Genomic DNA, 6,892 nt, shown 5'->3' with positions numbered 1-6,892 from the left:
CGTTTAATTTTTTTGAGGAACTGCCATACTGTTTCCCACAGCAGTTGTACTGTTGTATGTTTCCTCAGGCAAGGCACAGGGTTCCGGTTTCTCCACATCTTCACCAACACGTTACTTTCTGATTCTTTGATAATAGCCATCCTTTTGGTTAGAAAGTGGTATCTCATTGTGGTTTTAATTTGCATTTCCCTGACGACTAACAACATTGAACATCTTTTCATGTGCCTATTGGCCATTTGCATATCTTCTTTCTTGGAGAAATGTCTATTCAAGTCCTTTACCCATTTTTGAATTGTTTCGGGGTTTTTTTGGTTGGTATTTTTGGGTTGTCTTATCCTTGTTTTTTGAGACTTGGAGTCTGAAGTGTTTGTATCTCATTTGCATCCTGGTGTGTTTTTAAATATGTGAGGTAAATTATTCCTTTCTATGCTTGGATGGCCCCATCATTTGTTTTATGAGACCATCCCTGGCCTGTGCCTCTGGTTGTCTGTTAGCAGCTGTTCATCCTTGCCTCTGGAGGTAACAGGCTCCCAACCATGTTTCCTGCAACAGCCATCCTCCACCCCCATCTCCCTTTGTCCCTGTGCTGAGCTGTGGGGTAGACAGCAATAATAGAGCCCGGGCCATCCCTTTCCAGGAAGGAAATTGGAAACTAGGTGTCCAGGGTACCCATTACAGCCTCGCTTTGGCCTCCAGCCCTTCTCATCCCAGCCCTGACATCACCCTGACCACAATGCCATGACAACTCTTAAGAGGACTGTGGTCTGGAACGGCAAAAAGGTAAGTGGGATTTGCAGCACCACAGACAGGTTCATCCAGATACTCATGCAAGGCACAAATGAGTGCAGAACAGTGGGGGATCACACACACACACACGTGCACACACACACACACACATATACACACACACACACACACAGGTGGTATGGTTTCTAAGCGTGCTCAGCATGACTCCTCTGATCTTCTTTCACAGTGGAAACTCTCCTTCTCCTGTGTAAAGCTAAACTCCCATCTGTGTTCCAGATGCAGTTTTCTTTCTGTCTCTTCAGGCAGCTCTGTCTATCACTGTGTCCTGTAACTCCTCTCACTCTTGTGTCTTCAGCCTCTGTCTCTCTCCCCTAGCGATGCTAGTCAGCAATTAACCATGCTCTGCTCTTTCCCACCTGCAAAGACATTGTAATCGCCCTCCCTCAACTCCCATTTCTCTTTTCAGCTCCTGCCCTATCTTTTTACTCCCTCTTCAGGGCCAAACTTCTTAAGAGAAGACTCTATTGTCTGCTGACCTCTCACTGAGTCCTCACCCCATTGTGAACTGACCTTGTCTCTCCTTGATGCTAGTGATAGCACTCGCATCAAGGTAATCTACCTGTAGCTAACCCCACTGAGCAATCCGAGTCTTGCGCAAACTCCGTAGCGTTCAGATGCTAGTGGACCACTCACCTCTTCTCAGCACGTGCCTAGTGCCACGTACGCCTCCTACTTTGCCTGCTTCTCTTCTATCCATCCCTTAAATAATTTTGGTCCACGAGGCTCTCTGTTTTCCTCACCTGGAACCTGGGAAGTTCCAGCTGCCTCCGTAGATGGTATTGACACACACACACATTCATGATTCCCGACTCCTTACCTTCACTTTAGATCTGTCTCCTGAGCTCCAGGCATGAACAGCTTGGATGCCTATCACGTAGACAACTCTACCTGGATATTTTACAGACATCTGGAACTCAGCACGTCCCAAACTGAACAGCTTTTCTTCCTCACCAAACCCACTCCTCCACCAGTGTTTCCAACCAAATAAGTAGGCAAAATTGCCCAAGCTCAAATCTTGGGTGTCGTCCTCTACACACCTGTCTCAACTCTCATATGCAGTTAATCTCAAGTCTCGTAGATTCTATAAAACATCTCCCTTGAAAAAGAATAACTTTTGAGTAGATGATACACCACATGGTACAAAATTCAAAGAGCACACAAGATATACAGAGAAAAAAGCATTCCTACCTCTGTTCCAGCCCCTCATGGATTCTCCCCAGGGACTCTCACAAACAAAAGTTTGTTATCTATCCTTCCAAAAATACTCTATGCATATCTGAGCATACCTATGTATATATTCCTCTAAAAACACATATAATATAGTGCAACGTATTAGAAAAACACTTCTTGCTTTTTTCACTTAATATGCTTTGAAGACTGTTTCATTTGTCTCTACCTCTCCAGACCCTATTGCTATTCTTCCAAAACGGGCCCCCATCATGTCCCACCTTAATTCCAGGAGTGGGTTCCTCCCTGTGCTGTCTGCATGCAGTCTTGGTTTTCTCCAATCTATCAGTCACACTAGAGCCACAGTGATCTTTGTAAGATGCAACTCCTGCCTCAACCTGTGATCTTCTAGAAGCCCTTCCATGAGCTGACACCTGGCAACCTCTCCTGGCCTTCTGTTTCACCAAGATGAATTATTCATTCCTCCTCTATTTTCCTTCCTTTTGGCCTTCACAGTTTCTGGACCTTTCTACCTCTCTGCACCATTCTCCCTTCCATCTTTGTAACTTCTATTCATCCTATTAGTCTCAGCTTAACAATCGTATATTGTGTTTGTGTGTGTTTTGGGGGGTGGGGGGCCCTGACCCATAGGCTAGGTTGGAGTCTGCCTCTTCTGTTTCCAGGCCACCTATAATTTCTTCTTATTATACACCCTGCACTTTATTGTACTTACTTGTTTAAATGTCTGTTTTCCTTAACAGACTGTAAGCTCCACAAAGGAGAATGTGATACCCATCTTATTCATCTTTGTGTTCCCAGTGCTTGGCATGATTCCTGGTACAATGTAGTGGGTAATAAATATTCATTAACTGAATCTATGAATGATTGACCTGTTTTTATTCTATTCTCCTACTGGACATATTTCAGATTTTTTTTCCACTTGTCAAAGGTGGTTAAAAAAAAATTACCAGCCTTTGTGTAGGGTTGTAATAATTACAGACATAATAGGGGTGGAAACACATTGCAAAGGATCAAAAACAATGCAAACATCAGTAATCGTGGGGAAATTTTCTCAGCTTATATATACTTCTGTGTGTGCAAGAGACAGAAAGAGAGAGAAGAAGAGAAAGTGAGTAGGGGGAAAGGAGAGCTTGTGGAATATTATGAAGATGGAGAAAAAGAGGGAAGGATCCCAGCAGCAAAGCTCTGCGGCAAAGCTCACGAAACCAGCCGGCATGTGGTACCTGCTGAAAGAAGCACTCCAGGCAGCCTACAAGATTCTACATCTGCCCGCAGGAGTCCAAGTGAGAAGTGCAAAAAAGACACCCAGGTATCGCTGTGCAGCACGACAGATGCAGTAAGTGAACTGGGTGCTGAAGTGTTAAAGAAGCTGATAGATGTTTTTGTCCCAGTGACTACAGGGCAGCTGCCAGGCTCATCGATGGGGCTGCCGAGACTGGGACACGCAAACGGAGTAACAGAAATGCTGCGGTTCCTGCGCCTGGAAGTCTTCAGGTACCCCCAACGCTTACCATTCTCCCCTGTCTCCCCCTTCCCTGGTTTCTTCAGAATAGAGAAGCAGAACATTCTGGTTTCCGTGCACCTCACCAACCAGGGGCAAGGAGCTAATGAGAGGTTGTGTCCTTACAGGTATCTCTGGACTTTAAAAATGTGTCGCCTCCCAGCTATTTGCAAAGTGTTTGATTGACAAGGTTCTGAGTTCTGGTGACAGTGGTGGTACAGCCCCTGGAGAAAAGCTCTGCCTGCAGCCAAGGGAAGGAAGGGCAGGGCCAGTGTCCCCCCTGGTGCCGGCTGGAGAAAGGCCAGCTGAGGTCTGGGGCGCTGCAGCTGAGAGAGGGAGAGAGGCTGAGTGGAGGCCGGGAGCCTCTGTGGGCCCCGTGAGCGCAGACGGGGCGGCACATGGGGGCTGGCAAGGCCCCTCCAGCAGCCGAGATCGCTCGATGAAAATGGAGAAAGTGCCTTGACTTTGATGTAGGAGCCAGGATCATTGACTTCTCTGGGTTGGGCCCACCTGTTTCTTAAGGCTAATGAGAAAAAAATAAGAAATATGCCAGGAAAGAAACTACTTTGACACACAGAGTGGTGTCACACCGACAGGGAGGTTGGATCAAAGGGCCCCTCTCTCTGCCCTGGGAGGGCGGCCAGGCAGGAGCCCCTTGGGTGGGACTGGACACGCCTGTTTCCCATCACCTGCATTGCTTCTATGTCGTCCGTGGCATTGAGGAGGTGGCAGTTATGGCCACGGGGCCGGAGCGGGGACTCTGCCAGGCCAGGCTGCAAACAGGGGGTCCCCACTCACCTGTGCGGTGGCAGGCATCTGTGGGAGGGGGCTGCTGTGTGAGCACAGGTGCCAGTGGTTTGCTTTGCTTCCTTCCGCTGGTTGCTTGCCGGACTCCTTCCCGATCAAGCTGTGGAGTCGACTGAGGGGGGCTGGCACAAGTTTCCAGCAGACACCATCGCTGCCACCCTCCCCGCTGCCACCACCTCCGAATTCATTGGCCAGGGGCTGCCTTGGGTGCTGGGCTAACCTGAGGGCCACTCCGCTGCCCTCTGCCAACTTCCTCATCCCCAGGAGCAGCCCCACTGGACAGCCAGGGCCCTTCGGGGGTGATGGGTACAGGTCAAAACCCAGTGTCTGGTTCCTGCTCTGCGATGGGATTAGCTGATGACTTCTGACCTGTCTACCTGCTGTGATTGTGATCATCAAACAGCAGCACCCACAGGAAAGCACGTGAGCTGCTAGCATTTCAGTGACGGAAGGAGTTGTGATTGCAGTACCTTTGCCTTCTCCTACTTGTCCTCTTTCAGGCCTTCGCCACTCATCTCTCTCCGGGCCAGGCCTTCAGATTCAGAGATAAGAAGGTAAGGGAGACAGACAGATATATCAGCGTCTGGCTCCATGGAGGTCACTGACCTCTGACCCAGGCCTTGGAGACTGTCTCCTGCCCCTGGGTCAGAGCATGTTACCCCACATGTCTGGCTAGTCTCTTCTGCCAGGGATTCTCAGGCCCCAGCTCGCCCCAGCCTCACAGGTCTAGAGGAAACAGCTGCCAATCGTTCCTGTTTTTTCCGGAAGCCTCCGCTTTTCATCTCCTCTCTCCCTCTGCGGGTAACCTGGTAGGCAAGAAGGGGACGGCTCCCAGGCCCCATGGCTTCAGGCTTCCGTCAGTGATCACTCCCCACCCCACCCCAGAGTCCCAGGCCAGCCAGGAGTGGGGGCTCAGGACCAGCAGGTGGGATGGAGAGAGTGGCTGCAGGCACAGGGGTCTCTGCTGCATGCAGGCGGCACCCTCCCCTCATCCCAGCCGCTGCTCCCTGCCCCCCTTCCGTAGGCCCGTTACCCTTTCAGGGGCAGAAGCCATTCTCTCTGTGTGTGGCTGGGGATTGATGTACACCACCCACATACATGTGGTCCCCTGCCACCTTCCCTTGTTCCTCTGTCACCTCTGGGCCCCTCCCTTGCACACTGAGCCCTACCTTAGCCTTTGGGGCCTCGGAAAGGACAGGGACCCACTAAATATTGGGTTGGCCAAAAAGTTCGTTTGGGTTTCCTGTAAGACGTTACGGAAGAACCCGAACGAACTTTTTGGCCAAGCCAATAGCTTGCAATTTCCTTGGTACAGATCATTCTGCATAAAACACAGTTCAACGTATACTCTGTGCCAGGTTCTCGGACGGGGAGAGAGAAGAACACGGTGTGATTTAGCCTCTTCCTCTGAGGCTCTGCAAGTAAGAAGCGGCAGACGGCCAGGTCAAGGGACAGTGTTAATTCGGTGCAGTTTTTTGCAGGAAGGGCATGCAGAATGGAAGGTGGGCTGGGACTCACGTGGTAGCATGACGATGGGTGCAGAGGGAAGAAAAGGGAGAACATGACCTTGGAGTTGAGCTTCAAGGAATGAGCTCGAGTTTACAAACCAGATTATTAACGTGTGGCATTTTCCTGAACTGGGGCAAGATTGACATGGTTACAGAGCTGGCGTCAGGGAAACGCCATAGACCCTAATTTCTCCCTACTTAGTTCATCAGGGAACAAGGGAGTTGGATTTAAACAGTCTCTCTTTCTCTCTTTGTTTTTAGTATTTTAATTTATTTATTTATTTTGGCCACACCACGTGGCATGCGGGATCTTAGTTCCCCGACCAATGCCCATGCCCCCTGTGGTGGAAGTGTGCAGTCTTAACCACTGGACCACCAGGGAAGTCCCAATTTAAACAGTCTCTTGGGAGGGAGAGGGGGTGAGGTCCATGGGATGAATGATACAGAAACCCCCCTGTGTGGGGTAACAGGACCAGCCAGAGTTTGGCTGGGCTCTGGGATTTGGCCACAGGAGGGTAAGCTGGTCACCTAAAGGGCTCCAAGGGACAAAAACAGCAGCAGAAGAGAAGAATGAGGGAATAGGAACAGAGGCTATTACTGTGCATTTGCCACGGGCCAGTCACCTGCCACACCTGCCTCATCTGAGTCCCGTAATAGGCCTGCACGTTAGCTGGTGTTATTCTTTTACAGACAGTCAGTAAAGCCCAGAGAGGGTGAGTTCCTTGCCAAAGGTCAAGTGTGTATGACTGCTCATTTCGTAGATGGGAAACTGAGGCTCAGAGGGGGGGGACCTTAACTGTACAAGATCACTCAACTAGTAATTAGCAGAGTTTGAACCCAGAGGTATCCGGCTCCAAGGCCTGTGCTCCTTCCACCACGAGATTCAGGGCCCAGAGACAAGACAGCTCTGACATCTGGAAGTTATTTCCTGGATGTGTTCAATTTCAAACACTGCCGCCCAAGCAAAGACGATAAAGCAAATGACTCTCAGTCATTCATACGACACTGTTCGGTATATAGAATTTTTAATGTTCATTATCTTCTTTAATCCTAACAACAACCCTACAGAAGAAATCCTGCA

Source organism: Eschrichtius robustus, chromosome 8 (genome assembly GCF_028021215.1).
Source record: "Eschrichtius robustus isolate mEscRob2 chromosome 8, mEscRob2.pri, whole genome shotgun sequence".
NCBI lineage: Eukaryota > Metazoa > Chordata > Mammalia > Artiodactyla > Eschrichtiidae > Eschrichtius > Eschrichtius robustus.
The sequence above is the reverse complement of the archived record's forward strand: the minus strand, read 5'-3'. Positions refer to the sequence as shown.